General features: G+C 38.4%; 1 long non-coding RNA gene across 1 annotated transcript in view; it reads right to left on the reverse strand.

Annotated features, from left to right (window-relative positions):
- LOC131576197 (uncharacterized) overlaps window positions 1–22,224 on the reverse strand; it is a 40,857-nt gene extending 18,633 nt beyond the window's left edge. The window contains exons 1-2 of the long non-coding RNA XR_009276934.1: window positions 22,128–22,224; window positions 15,782–15,855 (exon numbers count right to left, since the gene is read on the reverse strand). This is a non-coding gene — a long non-coding RNA (uncharacterized LOC131576197). The remainder of the gene's footprint in view (window positions 1–15,781; window positions 15,856–22,127) is intronic.
- Between the last annotated feature and the right edge of the window lie 1,692 nt (window positions 22,225–23,916).

The following is a 23,916-nucleotide window of genomic DNA, read 5'->3' on the forward strand; positions in this document are numbered from 1 at the left end:
ATCTGCTACCTGAAAGAAAAATTAGGTGAAGGCTCAGCCTGGGAAAATTAGCACAGCAGCTCTGTCAGAGGCCAGTCATCCTCTGGAACAGTTATTAGTGAAGTTAGTGAAGTCTCAAATCCCCGTGGTTCATTTTTGGCCTGTGCCAAAGAGTTATGTCTAAAGTTGCACTTGAAATCTAGAACTGCATGGATCATATGTTGCCATTTACCACAGGTTTGGTGAAACAAACTATTCTCAAATAGTGGCATCAGCCTGATCTTTGTTATTACTCACAGAGGCTGAGATTCAAATACAGGCTACTCATTAGTCTATATTCATCCTTCCCCTTTCTAAGCCTGTCATAACTTTTATTGTGTTCTGAAGGAACAACTGTGATGTTATCCCATCATTCAAGTGGCTAAATTAAATATATACTATCTCAAAAGGTTTTTGCATTTTGCCACTGTAAAATAAGACAACACTTTTGGGAGACAGGATGGACAGATGTATTTGTCTTTAAACTGAAACAAGAGGATGGGGAAAGCACATAAATGTGTAAATATGTCATTTCCTGAGTCCCACTGAAACACCCTGCAGAAACATTCAACATATGTCTCCTGTGACACTTGAGACTCAGTCCAAGACTGCAAGAGCAATCAGTCTCTTAATGTTCCATTGAGAGACTTCCTCCTCTGGAGAGGAAGAGTCAGCAGCTCCTCTGCAAAGTGGTGTTGGTCCAGGCTCCTTCTTGTGAAGATGGATCAAGTGCAAGAAATCATCCACCACCAAACAGATCAGCTCACTTGTTGTGGAATGGGTACTTTGAGATTGAGATGGAGCTTGGCTGCTTGCAGAGTAGGCCCTGCCACAGGAGCTCAGTCATGATAATTTTGCTCTGAATCCACTGAAGTTGCTAATTTCCTTTCAATTACTAGTACTGCAGCTGAAAGCAGAATCAATGCCGAGTAGATTGTATTGCTGACACAGCAATTGGGAGTTCAATAGAAAAAATTAATCCCTTACCCTTTTATTGGAAATTTATCTCCCAGCAATAAAGAGAGAAAATGAAGAGTATCTGGTGAGGTTTCCTATTAAAGTATCACCAAGCATGTCAAGTCCTGAACACATAGTGCATAAACACATCAATCTCTGCCTCTCAGCTTTTTCTAAATCAAGACATTCTCCTATCTCTCCAGGCATTACATTTTACTTACCTTCAGGACAATGGAATTGCCTAGAGTTCATGGCCTTTTTCAGGATCATAATATGAGCCATTAAGCAAAACACATCCATTCAAGATTTTGTATTTAAAAATAATTTCTAACAATATCAGAACCATGTCTCTGCATTATTCCAGGATATTATTTAACAAATTTTTGCAGAGTAAGTAAAGAATGTGTTTCATTTGGTTTCCCTTACATTTCAGATACCTGTAAATATACATACAAAGTAAGCATAGAACATAAACATTTTTGTAATGAGGCATATTGTGGGTATTCATCTCATCCTCTTAAAAACACAGACTCTCAAATTAACATAGTTCAAAAGAAAGCACATGTCATCCTATCATAGGTGTCTAAGGCAAGTGTAATGAAGCTGAGTTGGCTCAGTCTAGATGTCTAACATTAAAATGCCTGAAATTAGAGAAGATGAAGACCGACTGCTGCGTGGCAGGCCAAGAAAAAGGATTTGGGCCAGTGCAGAAGGACTGGGACCACCTGTATGAACTCACTTTTGTTACAAACTTCAGAAGATATATAATACTTCCTGTTATTCTTGGAGAACTAGGTTCCCTGACCACACGTAACAAAAGATTTTAAGGATTTGTAAGAAAATAATGTATTGTTATTCACTCAGGGGAGTAATTTATTTGAGAGATCATGTACAACACTCCAGTGTGCAGATTCCTTCTCCTGTGACAAATAAGCTACTCTATGAAATTTAGAAATTAATATTTATCTACATCTAAAGCACAGGACAATTTGTAGGTGTGCAGGGCAGTGGCAAACTTTCAGTAATAGACTGAGCACACACCCCAAACATGAGAACTTTTCTTAGCCAAAAATACTTCTGCATATGACGCCTTTATCCAAGCCTCACCACACTAACCTTATCAGTGTCTCTCATTTAGGATTTCTTCTTGTGTGTTACACCAGAAATCTATAGATTTTTGATACTAAGAAGGCTGAGCTGAACTTTCGCCAAGACTTTTAAATGCTGATATTGAGAGAAACAGACATAATAATTAGACAGGTAGGACAGCCACTTAAAAAGAAACCAACACAGCTGCCCATTTTTATGTTGATTGTCAGAAAATTTTATATATTTTTAAAACACAAGTTTCACCAGAAGAGGAAATGAGATGGGGTAATGCAGGGACATGAAGAGCTCAGACTCTCTTCCAAGAAAGAAGAATCTGGGCATGGCCAACAATCTGCTAGTTGTGGAAAACCCTACACCATGAGAACTAACAAGCAGTCTAAATAAAGAAATTGGTGTAGATAATAAGGTTTCCCCTGAATTCAAGGTAACAAAACACCTTTATGCAGGCAACAATCCTTTTACCCATCAGTCATCAGTTAATTCATAGTTGTCATAGCAGAAAGCAACTGAAGTATTTCAAAGAGTGTAGCTTCAGAATTGCTTCCAGAAATTGGAGACAAAGGCTTATCAGCATGGAAAACACAAATCTGGCACAGACCTCATGTAAACTAACAGTAGCAAGAGAAGTGAGAGGCTGAAGTTCAAATGCCCTTTTTTGTTCTGTTCCACCCTGCTTTGATATTTTAATTTCTAGGTTTGAGTCACTGGAACACAGTAGCTGGTCCCTTGCCTTAATCAGTGTTTTTCTGGCATCTACGAAAATGTAGTTTTGCCTGTGGTTCCATTTTCCAGGCATTACAATACAAATGTGTAAACAGTAAACATTTATTGAGCTGATTTTTTCTATTAATCTCTCTTACTAAAAAAAATTTCTATGTCTGCTAGCTAGGGGCTTCATCTATGAGGAAGACTAAATAGTAATGTGAATAAACAAATACTTCCATTAATATCTTACTTAATAAATGAATAATCAACAACCAGCTCCAACAAGAAGCTTCAGTTGTCAAAATCTGTTCTTGAAACACAAAAAAAATCAGAAATATCCTTTCCATGTTAAAAGTCAGTTAGAGAAGTTGTGATAGTGAAATTAGGATGGTCTATATATAGAAGCATGGCAAATTGTGTAGGGGAAGATGATGTTCTAGCATGACACCAATTTTTACAACTAGAAAAAAACAGATGAGTTTTCCTGCACACAAACTTCGGAATGCAGTGTTATTCTTTGTGGTTACAATCATATTGCATTATCACCTTCCATTCTTATTAGTTACTTCCACAGGGCATAAATATTTATTCCATTGACCATTCCAACTCCCTAGAATGAATGCCATCTACCATGTAAAAAAATTTTGTTTATAGACTTGGCTTTGCTTCTACCAGCACAAAGTCTTTATATATCTCTATTACAGTAGATACGTCTTTTTTCTGTACTGGTGTTGCCTAATGAAACCCTGACCAAAATTGTGCCGCATACTCTTAAACCACAGCAGGAAGCTTTCTTACATTAAAAGCTTTGTTACCTAAATAAAGAAAACAAGAGGAGAATGAAAAAGAGGGCATGTTACAGCTGGGGAACTGAGACACAGACTGATGTGCTCAAAAGCATTTTCCAAAGACATACACTAAGTCAGTGGCAAAAGGACTGATTCCTTACTCCCTATTCAGTCTCAAACTTTCCTTTCTTTTATTATTTCCTCTTCTACATGATATTACTTACCAATACACATGAGCAAGATAACTATCACAACTATTATGCTGTGCTATTCTGTAGCACTAAGGATGAATAAAAATGCAGGCTGTGGAGTGTTTCAGTTTTATACCGTGCTTTCGAATGTCACAGATCTCCACCCATAACCACTCTGCATCACTGTTTCCATAGTAACAAGATAACATGAGAGGCTTTGGTGTATGTTACTGTCTCTGAAAGAGTCCAGCCTCAAGATGAGAATAACATATTGGACTTTATAAATGAATTCTGATTTGTGCCTTTCATGCAAAATATATCCCTGCATGATGCACCAACTTGAATACTGAAGTTATTCAATTTGATGATAGTAAAAATTATAGATATAAAACAGGTTTTAATGTGTAACAAGGAGCTGAAAATGCTTTTCCTTTTAGATAACAGGAGCTATAAGGCAACAGATTCCCATGCCAAATTAAAAATGTTTATAGTAAATTGACAGGAAGGAATTACGTGATGTTATTGGCATATAAGTAACAGCAAAAGACTGTAGAGAATTTTTAATACAGAGTAGTCCCCCAAAATGTAGCTGATGGCTGAGGAAAAAGGTGTGATGTGAGATCACTCCACAGTACAGATATAATGGTAGCAAGCCAGGTGTGTGCACAACCCAGCAGCTGAGATCTGGGAGATGACAGACAAGAGAAGTAGAAGAGCCCGAGGAGAGGACAGCAAGCTATAGTGGAGCTGAGAAACAGCAGCAGGTACAATGGAAAAGGAGCTGATTTGTGTAATGTGGTCAAAAAACTACTGGGAATATGTACCTGGAGGCTCTAGGACAGAAAAGAGGTAATAGTACTGCAAGGGTAAGTAAGAAAAAAATCACCTATAGGTTGTAGACAGATAATAAACATTGAGCTCCAGGAATCATTTTTACCACTCCTAAAAATTTGACCTGACGAACAGCAATACCAACAAATTTGCAGTCTTTCCACTGCTGAGCTCCAAAAACCACTACATAAGCTCACTTCCTGATTTTATTTTTGGAATATTTTTCAGGATATCAGTAGTTTCATAGAATAGTTTGAAGTGCAATGTACATGTAATACATTGTAAAACATAGGAAATGTTCTGACTGGCTCCCTGTGTGGCAGGAATGTGAAATACTTTTTCAATACTCACTGGAATATGATGCATTCTTATAATTCAATTCCTTTTTTCATATATTCTGGATGTTTGTATTTTTTGTCATTTTGATGTCTAAAAGTTAAATTGATTCCAAAAGTCTATGGAGTTGGAAGAGCTTGAAGGGCTTCCCTCTGATTTGCAGAGATGTGCATGGCTGGACTTGTATTCTCCTGCCATATGTATCTCTTTTAATGGTTCCAAATTCAAGGGGCTGACAGCATTTCTTCATTAGATCAGCAGCCTGAGCAGTTGCTATGTGCTCTGGTGTGTACAATGGAAGGGGCCCGGCCGTGCTGCCTCTCTCAGAAAAAGCAATAAGAAAAAGTCACTTCTTTGCCCTGCATTTCTGCACAGCAGCTCTTCATCTGTGTTGAATGTCACTAAATCCAGACAGCAGCTCCACATGGCCACGCTGGGCAGCGGCAGCGCTGTGCTGGTGAGGTCAGCAGCCACAGGACTGCACAAAGGGGGAGCTTCCAGCAGTCAGCACACAGCCAGTCCAGGAGAAATTAAATTGCCTCCACTAAAACACTGGCCAACCCTCACCACAGGGAAAATCTTCAGTTAAATGCTCTTTTCTTCTCTCAAAACTTTGCTTCACATCATTTGTGAGAGGAACGTAGGGGAATCTCTGTAAAATCATGAGAGCTGGGGAGAGACGTGAAAGTATGAAAGTGTAGCTGTATAGTCTACTGTGCAACCGTTTTCCACACAAAAATCCATTCTCCTATTCCTGTTCCATTCAGGCTGGTGGGGACTCAAGTGGCTCTAATGAGACAAGAATGAGCAAAAGGCAGACAGGTAGACTGTGAACTGAGTTTCAGCAATAATGTGTCTCAGGGGCTGGTTATGCTCCTGAGTTTTAAACACCACTCAATTATTGAAGGATAACTGAAGATGAGTATAAACATGTATCTATCTATATGCGAACAAAAGTGAGATTTGCACCAAGGCATCCAGTGATCTCGCTGCTCTCCCAGTGAACCAGTCCTCTGACCTGCCCCATGAAAGCTTTTCTTCTTCCTCCCTCAATGACAGCTCTGAGCATCCTTTTCATCCAGAGGTCTCTGCCATTTCAGATCACCTGCTCTACAGCTGACTTTTGCTCTAGCCCTGCTCAGGTTTCCAGGGAGTTCAGAAATGACCTTATGTTTTACAGAATACATTCAACCTTTCAAACACAGTAAGGAATTTCAGAATCTATTGTATGCAGTGCCTGTCCATAATATGGCACACCGCAAAACTTCCTGCCCTACCTGCAGATTATACAGCTGAAATGTATTTAACCTGCAGCACATGCAAGAGCAGGAAACAGCTAGAACTTTGCCTTATAATAGGGACATGAAAAATCTGAAAATCTGGTAAATTACTATGGAACAAAGCTTCCAGTAGAAAAGTGACATTATAGTAATGTTGATAAATTGGCTATCACAGGTGTTAGAATCTTCTATGGAACTCTTCACCCTTTGTCATGCAATAGAACTTGACAGAAGATACAGTCTCAAGCTGTACCAAGGGAAATATAGGTTGGATATTAGGAAAACATTTTTTACAGAAAGAGTGATAAATACTGGAATTGTCTGCCTGGGGAGGTGGTGGAGTCACCATCCCTGGATGTGTTTAAAAAAAGGTTGGATGTGGCACTCAGTGCCATGGTTTAGTTGAGGTGTTAGGGAATGGGTTGGACCTAATGATCTTGAAGGTCTCTTCCAACCTAGTGATTGATTCTGTGATTCTGTGATACTAACAGGACTCCAGTCTCTAACTCTAAGTTTGATTTATTCCAACAACAAACTGTAATGATATTCTTTAAAAGGATATTACTCAGATTTGCTGGGTGAGATAACTAAAGCCAAACCTTTGGAAGCTGTTTCACTCCTTCACAGGGAGAGTTTGAAGGGGATGCTTTTGTACTGTGTTTTGTTTTACTGAGAGGGTTTTTTTTACAGTCTTTATTTGCAAGCCAGTAAGTTTCAGTGACTTCCTGCATTACATTGACCCAACCTCAGATGGTTCTCCAGACAATTATTCTTCTGTTTGTCACTTCTAAGTGCTAGTTTTGAATCTGATCCTTGTTGCAGATCATACTCTGCACTACTGTTGCAATTCCCTGCTTCCTAATTACCTGTGTTTCATGCCTTTCTCTTAGGGAAGAGTGTAATTTTTATTTTCTTCCCAAATGCTCCAGAAGTAGGCAGGATAACAAAAAGTCCCTTTCCCTTTTACTATTACAGAAGGTGCACAACAAACAGAAACAAACAAACCAAGTGGTTTCTAGTATCAGAGTCCCGGGTATGGAACAAAATAATATTTTTCTTTCATCAGGATTCCCACCTGTGACCTGACAGTGTCTGTGAACCATGAATGCAGTTTGTATTGTGAGATGTCTGCAATGCAGTGGTGTGGGATGGATACCAAAAGGCTTTCTTAATAATAATCCAGAAGGAAGCAGGAATTTAAGGGTGGAATTAATTCTAAAAATTTGAAATGCTTGGTTTAGGCTGAGGAGTACAAAACCTTACTTTTAAGGGTTAAGTCGTTGGGAGCTGTTTAGAGGCACAGCATTCATTTGATTTCTCCAAAGTAATCCAGACATAAGTGGATCAAAAGTGGAAAATATATGGCATATATTTACTTCCAGAAGACTTAAAAAATTGGGGGATTAGTTCCTCCTGTTGATCATGGCAGGGTTGTATTAATTGCCCAAATGGTGTAAGATAAGAATAACTCCTTGCGATGAAAAATAACATCAGTAAGTGAAAAATGCACCAGGGATTTTGAGAGAGAATGGAACAAGTATTTTAGAACATATTTTAAACCCTTCCAGTTATGGAAAACAAAATACTTATAATCTCTATATATTTAATGGGGTTTTTTTTATTGTTCAATAGTATTGTGTCCTCAGCTACAAATTCACCATCCAGAACTATTTATTTAATCTCTCCAAAACTCACCTCTGGACAGGTGAGAACTTCCCATTTGCTAAGGGGTCTATAGCCTCATGGAAGCAATCCTCTAACAAAATTAGAATAATTTATCATTAAAATTATGCTAGTCCTCAGGTTACAGAAGAAGCCACATGCTTATTTTCTTGCAAGTCTACTGGAAATTAGTACTATCCATCTTAAGAGTGGGTTCTTTGAATAAGAAAGAGTAGGGAAACTTTTGTGTTGGTTTTCTTGGAAGTTTTGCACGTTATATCTCATAAGCCAGGCAATGTCTGGGATCTCCTAACTCATTCTGTATCACACAGAAAATTGTCTTAGGCTTGAAGCTATAAATATCATAATATCATATTAAACTGAAAATTGAGACAAATAAAGATATGTACTCATCCTATATTCCTATATGGTCCTCTTGTCTAAAAAGTATCAACTTCAATAACTTTAATTTCAGAGAATGTCTCAAGCATGAGACATGCTTTTCTGTGTTGTTTAGGAAACTTACACTTACACTTAACCAACTCTTCAACCATGAAAAAGAGAGAGAAAAGTAGCATTATGCATCCTGCATGGATTTTAAATTGTTTGTTACCCTGGAGGATTAGAAACACCGTCTTTTGCCCTATAAAATCTTCCTATGGTTGTTTTTTTCCAACCACAGGTTTAGAGAATTCCCCTGCAAAAGACTGAATCAGGCCAATTATATGTAATCTATATCTAATAACATATATACACATATAGTGAGTCTGTGTGTGTGCATGTCCATGTGTGCACACATATATATGCATAAAAACCTCAAAATCCACTCATATTTTTGTCTCCATAACTCTGTGTGAAAATGTTCTAGGTATTGTTTTGCTGACTTCTTGCTACATGGTGATTTTCAGCTCTTGTATTGGAAAAAAAATTATAGATTATTCTCCATCCCCATCTCTGATTGTGATTTTCTAGCCCTCTGTCATATTCCTACTGTCTTTATTTCAGTGTCTCTTATCTGAAATAAAAGATCTTAATTAATTTAGTATATGTTCACATAGAGATCTGTTTCACATTTATTGCCATACTTCTTGCTCTTCTGTGTAAATATTCTTGCTGGTTTATATGTTTTTGTCAGGGGAAATATCAAAACTTTTGGCAGTGTTTAATATGTGAGCTCACCCCTGATTGACAAGAAAAAATCCCCATACATCTGTGTTCTGATCTTCTGCTCTCTGCCCTCTCCCATGCTGAGGAGGATCTGCTCAAAGCTAGCTGGGAGGAAACACTCAGAGCAAGGGGATGCAACCACTAAATCTGGGATTTCACGAGCTCCAGATCAGGAGTATGAAAAATCTCATGAGGAGCACTCCACGGCACTCTATATAAAATCCTGTACTGTATAGAGATCACCCACTGGATCTGAGAGAACTCTGGTCCAATTTCTCGCTTTCTGCTGTTGATGATTCCAAGCCATCCTTCTCAGCTCCATAGGAGCACCCACAAAGGTGAACCTACAGGTGCATCTCCTCCCAGGTGACCCCTGGGCTGGTGGGGAAAGCATCCAACCCTCCACAATGGGTCATGAGGGGTATTTTCTAAGTTTTTTGTAAGCTATAAGGGCAGGGATTGAAAGTGTCTAGAGGAGTAACAGGGCACCCTTCAAAAAGAAGAAACCTGGATTTAAACCCACAGAATTTAGTCACTAAACTGAGGTTTTCTACATGCTGGTCAAAAGCTCCAACTCGTGAGCTGCTATACAGAGGGAAAAGAGTGTTTATACTTTCCAGCTTTGTTAAAGGAGGGGGGGCAAGGTTTTCTTTACTTTTAAATTCACATTGTAAAAGCTTAATCTTTGTAAATTTGTGTGAATAAACATGGAGAATTGTACTGTGCAGTGACACTCTTTCAAGAACAGAAAAGCAAGACATTCTTTCCTATTTTTCCTAACATACACAGGCCTCAGAACTGAGATTTCTAACCCAGTATAGCAGCACAAAAGTAGGGACGTTTTGGCCAACAAGTTGAGGATCTAGCAACAGGGAAAGACAGGAAATTTTTTTGCCTTTCTTTTTCTCTTGATTTGTTGGTAATTTTTTTTTCTAGATATTGGAAATGAACACAGCAAAAGGAAAGGTGGGCTTGAATTCAGAACTGAAGCTTTGATCCTAAAAAAGTTAAAAGTCAGAGCACAGAGAGTACACACATCACTAGGTCAGGGGAAGTGATGTCACACTCATAATGAGCAACAACGCTTCTGAAAAAAACAACTTCAAAAAATGCCCCCCTAGATATTACATCAAGGGGTATGTTTGCATGTTAACTGCCTCCAAGCAATCTTTTATATTAAACTACTTTATGTGCAAGACTTCCAGATCATTTACAGGGCAAGTGTTTAGGAAAGTAGGGGCTTTCCAAGTGCCTGAAAAGATTGTCTGACTGATTGTCTGTCTACAGGTTTTCTTTTAAAGCTATTTTAAGTATATGATTCCATCCCAGCTATTTAACTCAGGAACCTGTCAATCACACACTGCCTAATTGAACTCTTGGATACTGTAGGATTGCAAGCCACAAAGCATATGAACAAAAATGTGAAAAAAGGGTTTTCTGCTGTTATTTCATTCTTCAAACCCAATATGAAAAGGTCAAATTTCAGATTGCACAGCCCCATTGAGACTCAGGGACTAAACTGGGACAATCAAAAAAAAAAAAAAGCAGCTAATTTTTTTCTTCCATTTTTGAAAAGCTAGAGGAGGTCTTTAATACTAGTTACTTGCTGGGGCTGATAGCAAGGTCTTAGGGTGGGGAAAGGACAATGAAAACTGAAAAAGGGAGACATGAGTCAGTTTTTGTACTGCTGAGCTGCTAAATGATGACTGACTGACTGTATGACATCCCCTTCAGAGACACTTGTAATCCTGCTTTGTCTTGTTTGATTTTTTTTTTCCTTCAAAGAGCAAATATGGGAAAACAAACAGAATTAGGGTCTAAATAAGGGAAAATACTTCTGGAATACATTCTACAAAAGGCTAGAAATAAACTCCATTTCACAATGGTTGGACTGTGGTTCTGAGCCAAAGGCCCCTGAGGTTAAGTGAAAACCTCCTTGATTTCAACATGTCAGAACCTAAACCTCAGTGTTTTACAGAAATGAGAGTGGCAGTATTTATCTTGGCATGTATTAAACAAATTTAAGATACTAATTTAATCAGTATACAAGTGTGTTATCATTGTTTCTATGTTTATTGATTGACTACATAAACGTGTGACCTCAACTGGCATAAAACCTTAGGACTCCAACAACTCTAGAGGAGTAGTGAGAGTTAATGTCAGCAGAGAGATCTGAACAATAAAGGAGAAGGGACCCTACACAGTCATGGACATCCATGCTCTTAAATGAAATATGACTCAGTGAGCTCATAATATTGGCTGAAGAGCAGTTACTCTAAGGAAGAAAAATCCACATATGCGCATGTAGCAGGTGGTTTGCACTTGTGATCACCCCCAAAAAGCCGCCAGCAATATGTAGTTGATATTTAAGGGGTAAATGAGTGTTAATTCTGCTGACCTTATTTGCAGAACTTCTTCCATCTTGTGAGCTTTAGTGACTGTCAGGCTGCACACTTCACAAAGCTGTCCACTGGATATTTTATTTCTAGTGTTTTGCTTTTTTTTCACCTGAGGCACTTGAGTCATGTAACTTCAGCAATCAATTTTGGCCCAAAGCAGCACAGGCCTCAGTCACAGAAAAGCAAGTATTTGCATGCAAGCTTGGTATTAAAGCACTAGGGAGAAGAGTGAGTACACAAAAGCTTAAGAAATTGGAATCTGAGTTGAATCATCACACAGTCAGCTAAATTACTAGCCCTGTAATCAGCCTTTTTGGAGGTCTCTTAATTGTTAATCCCTTTGCTGGTTATAATTGCTTTATTGAATCTAAATTAATCCAATTTTTTAAGAAATTATCATGCAATTCTAATAGCTACATAAAATTAAAAATATGGAAACTACTTTGAGAACTAATTTAGATTAAGCTCTGTTGAAAAAATTAGTCTTGAGAATGGTATTTTTTGTGGGTTTTTTCAGTAACATTGAGTTTGCAAGGATGAGAAGGGTTAATATTTGATTTACACAGTGTATGCAAAGCAGTTGTATTTAAAAATTCACTAGTTTGGGAGTATCCACTGCATATGGAGAGCGAGTCAGTGCCAAATCAGAGCTGGATCCATGCCAAGGAAAGAGAGCCAGGGGTTAGACATCTGTAAAGTGTTGGATGGGATGAAGACAAAGGTAAAACACTTTGGATCATTACACATCTAGGCTATTTCCTAGCCACTCATGTAAATCAAATTTTCCAGACCAAATCCACCATATCTAAACATGGATATTTGCATATTTTTCAGTACACAGAAATTTTATTGGGTCCCATAAGGACTGACTTAATCTGAACATATACCACTGAAATTACCAAGGTATTATCTGACCCAGTCTGGGATAGAAAAAAAAATATATATCTTCCAGGTGTCTGGGACTTCCAACACTACCAGGAATTACCTCATTATCCCACAGCACTATTCTTTATCCCTCATCAGATAAAGAGTATTGGGGGAAGGACATGGAAACATGAGAAGGAGAAGAGATAAAAGGAAACTAGGAAGAAGAAAAACATGTTGAGTCTTAATTGAGCTTGGAGAGGAAGCAGGAGGAGAAAAACATAGTTGGCTGGTTTATGATTTATTCTCTTTAGTGATCTGTGTTTGCAGTAGATTGAAACGTGCTCTTGTTCCTAATATATATTTTATTCTCTGTTTATCAAATGTGAAGTTAAGGATGAATAAGTTAAAGTATGGACAAAGTATGATGCTTCTTTAGAGCCAATCTCATGAGGAATTACATTGTAAAGCCCAGTGAGCATGTTAACATTTTCCAAGCAGTTACACATCGTTCTACCCTGAGCCTCAGCTCAAGGAATACATTATTTTAGTGTGTTACAATAAACATTTAAATGTGTCTCAATAAACATTTAAATGTATTAAACTTTATATAATCATCTACGTGCATAATGTGAAATCTTGATGCCCACTGCTTCACCGAGAAATCACTGAGCACAAGAAAAGAAATTAAGGCTAAATTTGGAAAGAGAAAGGGGAGAGGAAGAGCAGAGCCAGATGAACAAACCAATAGAAACACAATCCTCTTTCTCTTTCTCCATTCACATATAAAAGAAGGGAAGGATGGCCAAGTTTGGAGAGGCAGCAGGAGAGAACCAGCACAAGGAAATCACTGGTAACAGGTCCCCAAGGTTTCATAAATAATTATAACTGTTGAACCAGACTTTGCACTTTGATTCCTGTGGACTGTTTCACTGGCTTTAAGAGAATTATTATGGATTCTATGTTTACATGCACATTTAAAATTCCATATTCATATGTACAGATATGTATCATCTGTTATACAAACTTCTTTGTGGAGAGTTGAGGCTCCAGTAGATTCCTGTAGTATGCATGAGTATTTAGAATACCATCACAATTAGTCCCGATAAAAATCAAATGAGGGTTTAAAACTAGCCCTGTATACCTAAGTGTCCAGTTGCCCTTTGAAAGCAAGCATGTAAAAAAATGTTATCTTTAAAATACATCTCTCTATTTACAGAGAGCTGGAAAACAGCCATCTCAGCAATGAAGCTTGACAGCTGCTCAGATGAATTTTGTGTCTCTTCTCTTGGTTATGATGCCATCAGTAACTCTGCACTTATGGAACTTATAACTAAATGTATTTTTAATTGTGCATAGAGGAGGATTTTACAGCACACAGGTATCAACCGATCCATTGTTATAACACACTTTTTTTCACATGATCACAAATTTCCTAATTCTATAGACAAAAAAATCTGTGTCATCTGGAGCTATGTCTCAAAGTCCACATAAGTATTTAATGCTATTAACATGCTGAGACAATTTTTTTTTAGTCCCTCTCCATGTTTCATATAGAGGTGAAAGAAAACCAAAAACAACCTATGGAATCAATAAGTTCCCTATAGACAACTCCAGGTACTTAGCAATATTTTTCTCTGTTGTTTTAGTATTACTTTACAGGGAACCAATATTAAATACATTAAAAGAGAAGCCATCAGCATGCTTCTTATTTCTTATTACAAAATACCTGCCTTCATGTCTCATTTGCTTTTTTAAACTGCAAGCACTTCCTGCCTTCCTTTGCCAACCTTTTGCTTTAGTTGAGGAGATCATCCTATACTAGGAATAGCAGAATTTGTACAATGCCAGTTATCTCTGTCTAGAGGACACATACAGTATGTTGTAGAACACTGGCCTGGCCTGATCATGCATTCCTCAATGATCCAATATCCAGGAAAGATACATAAAAAGATGCATAATCAAATTGACTATAGAAGTAGCACAAATTACTAAATGCCAGTAAAGGATGTAAAGGATGGCAGAAACTCATAGCAGAAATACTTCTATGGGCTCAGGACCATGTCTGTGGCAGAATTTGAAGGGGAAAAAAAACATCATGAGAAGACACTTTTAGGTGCTTTATTAAGAGAAAAAGATGTAATAGTTAATAAAAAATACAGTTAATTACTAGCAAATAGGCTAAAGTGTTGACTCAGACAGGGTTACAGGAGTGAACTTATACCTCTTATTAAACTGAATAATTTAGTATTAAAAAACAAAAAAATCTTCAGAAACACAAACCCCATTACAGAGGCAGATGCTTGTCCATTTTCCAACCATATCAATTGGGTTAATGAGAGAGATTGTTTTTTATTCCACCACTGTTACTTGCTTACATTCTTAGGCTATCATACTTACAGCATTATCACTTTATCTTGAAAATGTTCAATTTTCTTTTTCCTTAGCCTTTGTTTAAAAGATCAGTTTTAATGTGATAGTCAACCCCATTAAAATCATAAATAGAAAAGTGAAAATCAGGCCAAAAAAAAACCAAAAAACAGTAGACTCTACATAGATAATGTAGTTGTTTTCAAGTTGGTTGGGTCTGTTGCATTTCAGTTCTGAGAACACTGAAAATATCTTATTAGATATTAGCAATTGTCTTTAGCAACTTGAGGGACACAGATTCCAGAAGTCTAGAAAAATGCAAATACTTACTTTCAAAATGTCAAAAAGGATAAGAGAGCTTAACTTAATTACAATTACCAGAAAATATCAGAACAAATAATGAAAAAGTCTATTTGCAAGAATCTTGAATGTAAATAGGATGTAAGAGACAAATGAATTTATAATAAATAAATCATGTAAGAGCAAGTTTATTTCTCTCTACAGTAGATAACAAGATTAATGGAGAGAAGAGAAAAAAACACTGTCATGCATCTGGATTTTGGCTTTTGACATCTCACAGGATATTTGCATAGACAAGCAGATTTGAGGTAGGTAGTTATTTGGGAAATCCCATTCACAGAATTAGTTACCAATAGTTATTAGTGATTCATTTTTGAATAAGCAAGATGCATCAGGTCAGATTCTGCAAGAATCTGCATGACATGTTCATTATTGAACCGAGAGATGATTAAGATGCTTTTTGCATTTTAAAATTACACTAAGCTAAAAGGACTTCAAATCCGTCATAGTGCAGAATGTACATTTTAAATTACCTTGGTGCACAGCAGAAATCTGAATGCAGCTAAGCAATTAAGTGAATTCACGTGTGCCTATACGAGTAAAATTACCTGCACAAATATAAAAAGGAGAATGACTAACCAAACACAGTGTGAAAAAGAATCTGGCAATTAGAATGGATCACAAACAAGCAATAAAATTGTACGATTGCCTACGAAGCAATCATGTTGTGTTATATAAAAGGAGTACATTTTATGTTAAACACACAAAATATTCCTTTCTACTCAGAGCTCATAATTCTTTACCTGGATCCCTGTGACCACTGCAGGTTATCACATGTCAATACAATACATGAACCAGCTGGAGGAAGTCCCAGAACCTGAAATAAGAATGAACATAAAAAAACTTTTCTAGCATAAGACTTTGCAAGAACTGAACTTGCAAAGCTTAATCCAGAAGGGGAAAGACTAGGAGAAGGTTCAATAGATGTTCTCAGATTTTCAGAGAGATGTTTTGTGGGAGCAGGCAATGAATTGTTTTCAATAATCTCTGAAAAACAGAAAAGATTGCAATAAGGGAGAATTAGGTTAGAGGTGAGAGAAATAATACAGTGTGAAAGGCCAACTAAGCAATGAGTAATAGACCTATGGAGATTTTTCCTGATTGCTAGAAATTTTAAGGAGGAGCAAGCCAAGCAACAGTGAGGAGTGGTTTTCTGTATCGTTCCTCTTTTGGAGAACACTTTTGATTTACTTGATCTCATAAATATTGCACAAAAAGTATTATTATCAAGCAGTACACCACTTTCTAGCCTTGCTCGTAGTATAGATTGTGGTGTTAAACACACATCTAAGAGCACTATAATGTCAGCTGAATATCAAAAATTAAAGTAAAATGAATGCCTTAAACAAGGAATCAAATTCTCTTTAACTAGGCAGCATGCTAATGACTACAGCAGAGGAATTGAAACTGGAGATATACAGATATACAGATTTCTCACGGATTTTTCACAGTAGACCACTGCTTTCTGTCCAAATATTTAATTGATCCAAAAAGACTAAAGTTTAGTTATTAATTACACCCACAAAATTTAATGCCTTTGTGAGTAGTCCATATTGCACTGGCTTCTAAGGTTACTGCATGCTCAACAGTTGTCAGTTTCTCCATATTAAAAAGTAAATAAAATGAAATCAATTTCTCTATCCTGTAGATCTGACATGTCCATTATTTCAGAAATATTGATTCTTGTCACTTTCTTTCCCACTCCAAATTTTTCAATCGGTCATTATTTATATAATACTGTGGATAATATTTACATCAACAAGCATGATTATCAAGTAACCTAAAAGTTTGATGTATGTATCAGTATACCATACAGAGGCAAATCCTGTAAGCAGTCTCAATGACACGCCTCTAAATTTCTCGGACAGATGAAATAATGAAAATGACACCTTGGGCCATTAAGAGGGAAGGTGGTCCCCATCCTGTCTGACATAACTGGATTCAAATATTCTCCACTTTGTTTTAGCCTCCAAGCCTTTGTCCCCTCTTAGATTAATGGTTCTGAGAGAAATAACATGTGAATGTTTAATTAAGCCTGTGACATGTTCCATTTCCAGCTCTTTATAGTGCTTTAATAGCACACGTGAACTGTTAAACAGACTTCTCCATCTGGGTGGAAAAGCACCACTGAAGCCAAGGGAAATTCTGCACACAAAGCTGGAGAGGAGCAAGTCCAAGAATGGTGAGAAGGCAGCGTGCTGAGTTTACCCTCACTACATCTGAAAGTTCTTCTTTTTCATAAAACACATTTCCTAGTCTTAAAAATTAACAGGGAATAGCAAAGAACAGCTGCTGCTAAAAGCAGCAAATGTCCCTGTTGCTGTGCGCTCATAAAACTCACAGGTCTTTCAGACAACTTTACTCAAAATGGTAAATATATACTAAAAAAAGTGTTCACAAGATCCCACTTGCCAGTATAGATCCTCGTATTTAGAACAAATCTATGTATGGATATATTTTCTAGTAAAAGTGAGCTACTAGGAACTCCTCATAAAATATGGCACTATGAGAAAAGATTGTTTCAGAAAGTTTCTTTACTTCATCAGCAAGATTTCCCAAAAATCAGCGTCATCAAAAATAGTGTTTGAAAGGCTTTAAAGTTATTTTTAAAAACAAATATACATACTTTCTGAAAAGAATGAGAAAACTTTTGGAAAGCTATACAAAACCACAACCTACTGCTGCTCTGATCATTATTCCCAGTTATTGGACTACATGTCAAAGCAGCTAAAATGACAAACTCCAGGAATAATTGTGTTGGAGTTTTAGAGCTGCCTCAGAATCTCTCATGTTGTTGGACAATCTCTTTGTTGCTCGTCTTCCTCATCCTTCAGAAAGCCATTTCCTTTCCTTTCAACATTTTTTTTCGTATAGTTTGTCTGGTTTTTATCCATTCATGAACATTCCACTCAAACCCTTTATACATCCTGCGATACACAAGATATGTTTAGAGGACCTTCAGGCTGTGAGGGCAGGTTTTGCTCAGATGGGCAGATGGATTTAGGAAGCACATGCCTGCTGACATGGAAAATGCATACCTGGAGCCTTCCTGCTGAAACACGGCCTGCGCAGTCTGAAACCTTCACAGATACATACCACACCCCCTTAGTCAAGTAACTATTTCCTATTACAATGTTGGGTTCTTTTCCTGACTAGATCCTGCTTCAACATGGAAAACTCAGACTTGGTCTCATATTTCATGTGTCCCATTCAACTCAGGAAAGTTTAGTGTGCTGTCTGTAAGCAGCTTAAGGACAGAGTTGGATTTGATCTGAATTTTGTATTCTGCCACTGAGATTAAAACAGAACTCTTACTTTTTAGGGAGTGCTTAGACAACTCTCAGACAGAAAACTCCTGAGAGCATCCAGAATACCTTGTGTGCCTGCACACTGAAAGTGCTTGAGTCATTCCCAGCATCTTATAGCTATACTTCCCACAAGTATGCACAGAGAAAATCCTGGGACACAGGTTCTGTGGTGTGCAATAAGTCACCCATCATTCATCCTCCCATTTTCCACATTGTGTAGATGTTATGAGCTCACCATGCAATCCTACATAAGGCACCGGGCCTCAGAAAATGGCTGGCAAAGAGAGGAGAAAGTCACAGCCAGGTGCCAGCCCCACAGGGTCAGCCCTCCCCACAGTTTCCCAAGTGTTGACATTGTCTGAGCTTGCAAATAAAGGCTGTGGAGTAAGGATAAGACGGCACAGAGATGCTCATTAGCACAAGGGCCCTTTATTAGGCAAACTGTGGAGATGCCACCACTGCCAGCTCAGCTACCACGGGTCTGCAAGCCTGAAGGTGGCTGCAGCCCTGTGCACGAGTCCCTGGAACAGCAGCCCTTGCTCCTACAGGGCACTCCTGAGACAGCCAGGGGTGCATCCACCCCTCACAGGGGATTCTTGGTGCCCCTCAGAGGCTGCTGCAAGGTCTGGGAGCATGGGCAGTCAGGGCACTTTGTCTCAATGACACCTTCAACAGAGTCACAAGGCACCGGGCCTTGTGGTTCAGCTGTCACACCATCTCAGCCACCCTGTTTGTGAACCACAATTACAACATCCTGTACAAATAAAGGCTTGTTCAGCAAGATCCTTGAGGGCAAAGCTACAGTTAGTGCTTGCATGATATGCTGCAAGCAAGTTGCTGGGCATCCTCCTCCTCCTCCTCCTGCTGTCCCTGCATAGTGCCCTGTCAAAACAGTCACTGCTGCCCACTGGGGTGCAGGCACTGTGTGCCACAGGGGAGAGAGAAACCTGGATAAGCAGGGCACAGGAAAGAGAGGTTCTAACCTGTCCTCCTACCTTCTTGGCCTCAGTTTTGATCCATGGATCACAATGTGATGTGATTGGTGACCTATGATAATAGGGAATGAGCCTGGATTTTCCTTTATTTGGACACTGGACACATATCCAGCAGATCAAATGGGAGGTGTTACATCCTTACCAAGCTCCATCCAAGTAGCTCCACACTATCCATTGCCAGCTTGCAGTTCACAGGCACAGCCTTTCTCCAGTGACAAGACACATTTACGCCATAAGTTCCTTCAGGCCCAGTTTTACATCAAGAACAAGCCTGTGCTTTTTAGGAATAATAGAAAATGTTATGTATGCATTGATATATTGAAAAATAGTAAAAAATATATTCTCAAAAATATTAAAAATGCACATTATGAGCCATTAGGAAAAGACAGTGATATTGCACAGTATGGATCACATTATTATGTCCAAAATATCCTGACCTGAATCTATCTTTATTCAGCTTTTTCAGAAAGATGGAATAATCCCTAGTGATTTCACCAAGCACAAAGAGGTAAAGTGATGTGTCCACAGTAGGTAAAACAGTGATTCAGAATTGTTCTTCCTTAACCCATTATCTGTCAAGCAATATTTCTACACCTTAATAACAGGCTAAGAGATCATGAGAATTAATCACTGTGATTAACTGTGCTTCTAGATAAAATGTATATTGCAGATTGTTTTTTACTATGTCTGGAGTTGGGGAGAAATCATACATTGCATCAAATGACTGTGTCAGTTCTGCTGCAAACTCAGTTCTTGCTGCTCAGCTATAAATAGTGCTCCCAACACATGTGAAAACCATCATGCTTCATTCTGAGGTGGGAAATTGCTGAAGAAAAGTGTTCTGGTAAACAAACCCTTCCTGATGACTCTCTGAATATCTGGCAGTGAGCACAACTCCTGGTTTGCTCTGCTGACAAAATCTGCCTCACTCCTCCCTGCTAATAAAGCAAGTCTCTATGTCAGGGAAGGCTGAGACCATTAATACAGAGGAATCTTGGTGTCAGCCTTAGAAAAACCCAGCCAAAGCTGCACTTTTTATCAAACCATCTCCCAGGTGTTCACTGCAGCCCAAATCTCACCTGTTGATACCATCATCTCCCTGCCAGCCCTCACCACAGGCCCAGCAGTGCTCAGCCCCACATGGCACACACCACAGATGCATTTTTCCAAGTTAGAGATTCTTGAGGAAAACAATTTCACAGCCTGTAGGCAGCCTCTTTCAGTGCTGCTCAGAAAGGCTTATGTCTCACTAGACTCTTCTCTGCTACAGTTTAAGCACATTTTTCTTCCCTGCCCACCAAGAATGGAGAACAAGCTATCCTCGTTTGTACCCTCCTTGCGTTTGGACATCCTAGACAAGGTCACTCTGACTGTCAGCAATATTTCACACAGTTCAAAACTGCTACGTGCTCATATACCATCCTGTTCCAGAAACTACACAGGCTGCAGCAGGGCTGCTGCATGTAGCCATTTGATGGAAGATATGTTTAAGGTATCACACGCCCCTGCTTTGTTCTGCAGTGTCACACGAGATCTCCAGTACCTGGATGACACAGCATTTAAAGGTCTGGTTTCCCACCTTACCAATCACATGCACAATGCTGACTGCAACCATGCCCAACTTCCCATGTAGTATCCCTGCCAAGAACCCTGGGAATGTTTTTCCTTCCATTCATTAAGCCATTCTTACACAAGCATAAAATATGCCAGCTGACTTTGCTATTGCTAAACACACCACAAAACTGACATTTAGTCTGCAAGTCACAATGGGTTGTACTCACGGCATCCCCCTTTAGAGTTTGCAAAAGTCATCCTTCAGATGTGCCCACCCCTTTCCAGTGACTCTAGAGGAGAGGAACACTAACACTAACATTAGGGTCCCAACTTTTGGTGCATGAAATCACATCTTAGTCTGATATCTAAAGTGGACAGTGAGTCAATCTTGCATCAGCACCGACATGGGTGGTTAGCTCAGCATAGGACTTCAGGCATAAGCAATATTTGAGTAAAATCATGCAACAGATCTCCCATAACCATGGCTCAAATGCTCGCAAAGGATGCAACCCAGTCCTGACTGAAATTAATTCTTTTCTAAATATAGGTGAAAGGACAGAAAATATTTTGCAGTCCTCAGTCTAACAGTGATGATGAGGGATCTAAAGAAGTCTTCATTTTGAGTCACTGGCCATTGTACACACACACACACCCTTTAGGCTGTTAATACTGAGTTTTGCAGTATAGATAACACATTGCAAACTTCTCTATAGCTATCCAGATCTTCAGAGAGAGAAACCATGTAGTTAGCACTGACATTAAATGTTCATTCTTTTCCTTCTCCTTTATTTTTGATGGCTACAGTTTAAGAACAGACTTTGATATAGCCCATGACATGCCTGAGGGTATTTTTAAAAAGCAGTTTGGGGGAAGATGAAGAGAATTAATATATGAAAATAATGCTCGATCTAAATTAGTAATTTACATGTTCCCAGATGTTTCCTTCTTGAGATCTTGCATAGAGCAACTGTATCAGATCACCTGTAGTTTAAGTTTTTCAGTTTGTGACTTAATCTCTCCTCTTTTTTTATAAACTGATCTCATGTTTTCCAGAGTAATGTTTTCACTTCATATCATCTGAACAAACAAATGAAGTATTCCCTCCCCCACAAACACCAGCACATGCTCACTCATGCTTCTCTCTTTGGTTTGCATAAGATAGCTTGGCACCAAAAAAAGTATGTGATTAAGTTTTAACAAGTGTCAAAGGCAAGAGGCTCACAGACACTTACCTGGAGATCAGAATGAAGTTTAGGCGCTTTCTGAAATTCAAATTAGCAAGTGTCATTCTTCCTGCCTTCTACCACACTTCAGGGAATGTTTGATCTGCAGAGAGAGTGACACAGAAAATGAGCAAGAGAGAAACCTCCAGGATCCAGAGGCACAGACTTTCCACTCCCCAGCATTACCACTGTCTCTAGGAGCACGTGAATAATCATAGTTACTATTGCTTACATGATCATATTGCAGGGCACTAATGTAGAGTATTGTAGAACCAAATTACTCATAAATATTTAGGTCAAGAAATTCAGCATAAAACAACAGTACAATTAACAATTCAAAATGCTGCCACTGAAAGTTATTTTTGACACCATCAGCTGGAAATGAGCAGACATGCCTTTGTTAACTTATTCTGTAGGTTATCATTTGTAATACAATATCCATGCAAAAAACAACCTCCAACAGCATTGATCAGAAAATTCATAATCTTTTTTTTGTTTACTAAAGCCCACGTTTTATAAAGACTCTTGTGGTCTCATGTTACTGCCATGTTGCTCAGAAATAAAAGACATTGCCAGGGAAGGAAGGAGATCTAACATCTCATGACCTACATGGGTTCTTTATTGTTAAAAATTATAATTTTATGTAGTTTATATATCAGGGGAAAAAATTATACAGAAAGTGTATTTTATACATCAACTTCAATACAAATTTTACACTGTAATTAGTGGTCTGAATTAATGAATTAATGCTTACCTATATCTACCCTTCATACCTCTCTAATACATTATTACACAAGTGCTTGAAAAAATGTGCCAACAACCAGAAAAAGACTTGCAGTAGCAAATAGAGATATATGTACAATAGTGATCTCCTTTCATTTTTAACTGAAAACTATTAAGTCTAGTGAACTGTAAGACCTGCATCCTTTGTCCACCTGAGTATCCCATTATGTTGCAGCTTGTACATTGCAAAGGGAAAGAAAGAAAAAATTAAAAAGAAACCAAGTATCAGGAAAATAGGAACTGTGCAAGAAGCAGGTTTTTTCCTCTTGCTTGTGCTCAGTCAGTCCTGTACCATCAATCTTCCACTTTCACTTCTGCAAGCAAGCTTCTGTTTGCATGCTCAAATCTGAACAGTCCATCATCCAATATTACACTGAGCCAGGGGCTGAGTTTTAACAAGTGTTAACTGCATAGAGTGACCTTGGTCCATTTACACACATTTTAAATACTGACTCCTTTCTCCTGTCACAGGACAGGAAAAAAATGGCATCCAGTTTATATTGGGTCTTCTAATTTTATATTAGCTTGTTGAATTTGGGACTAATCCTTTCTTGAATATTGATGCAATTTGGGGTATTGATACAAGCAGTGCAAAAAATGAATGGAACAGGGGAAGAAAATGTATGATCAAGGCACCGTGAAGTCTTTATCTCTTCTGTGTGTTTTTTCTTGCTTTGCTTTCAATCCCTCATCAAATTGCACAAGGACCTGTTACACTAAATTCTGACAAAGGAGGCAGTGGTGTGGTCATGCAACAGGCGCATGGCACAGAGCACAGGAACCTCTTCCCTGACCTTTCCTGGTTGAAAGATGCACAAAATGCAGCTCTATCAAACCATGCTACACCTAATTCCCAAGTGTCCTGTTTTCCTACCCAACAGCAGTACAAAGCAAGAACAAAGGGGAATTAATACATTTGAAAGTACATATACCTCTTACTGTTAATAAGACCTCACAGATATATAAAAGAGGCACAATTGTTAAGTCTTATTAACAAAGAATCAGCCTACTGTGA

The sequence above is a fragment of the Poecile atricapillus genome, chromosome 2 (assembly GCF_030490865.1).
Source record: "Poecile atricapillus isolate bPoeAtr1 chromosome 2, bPoeAtr1.hap1, whole genome shotgun sequence".
NCBI lineage: Eukaryota > Metazoa > Chordata > Aves > Passeriformes > Paridae > Poecile > Poecile atricapillus.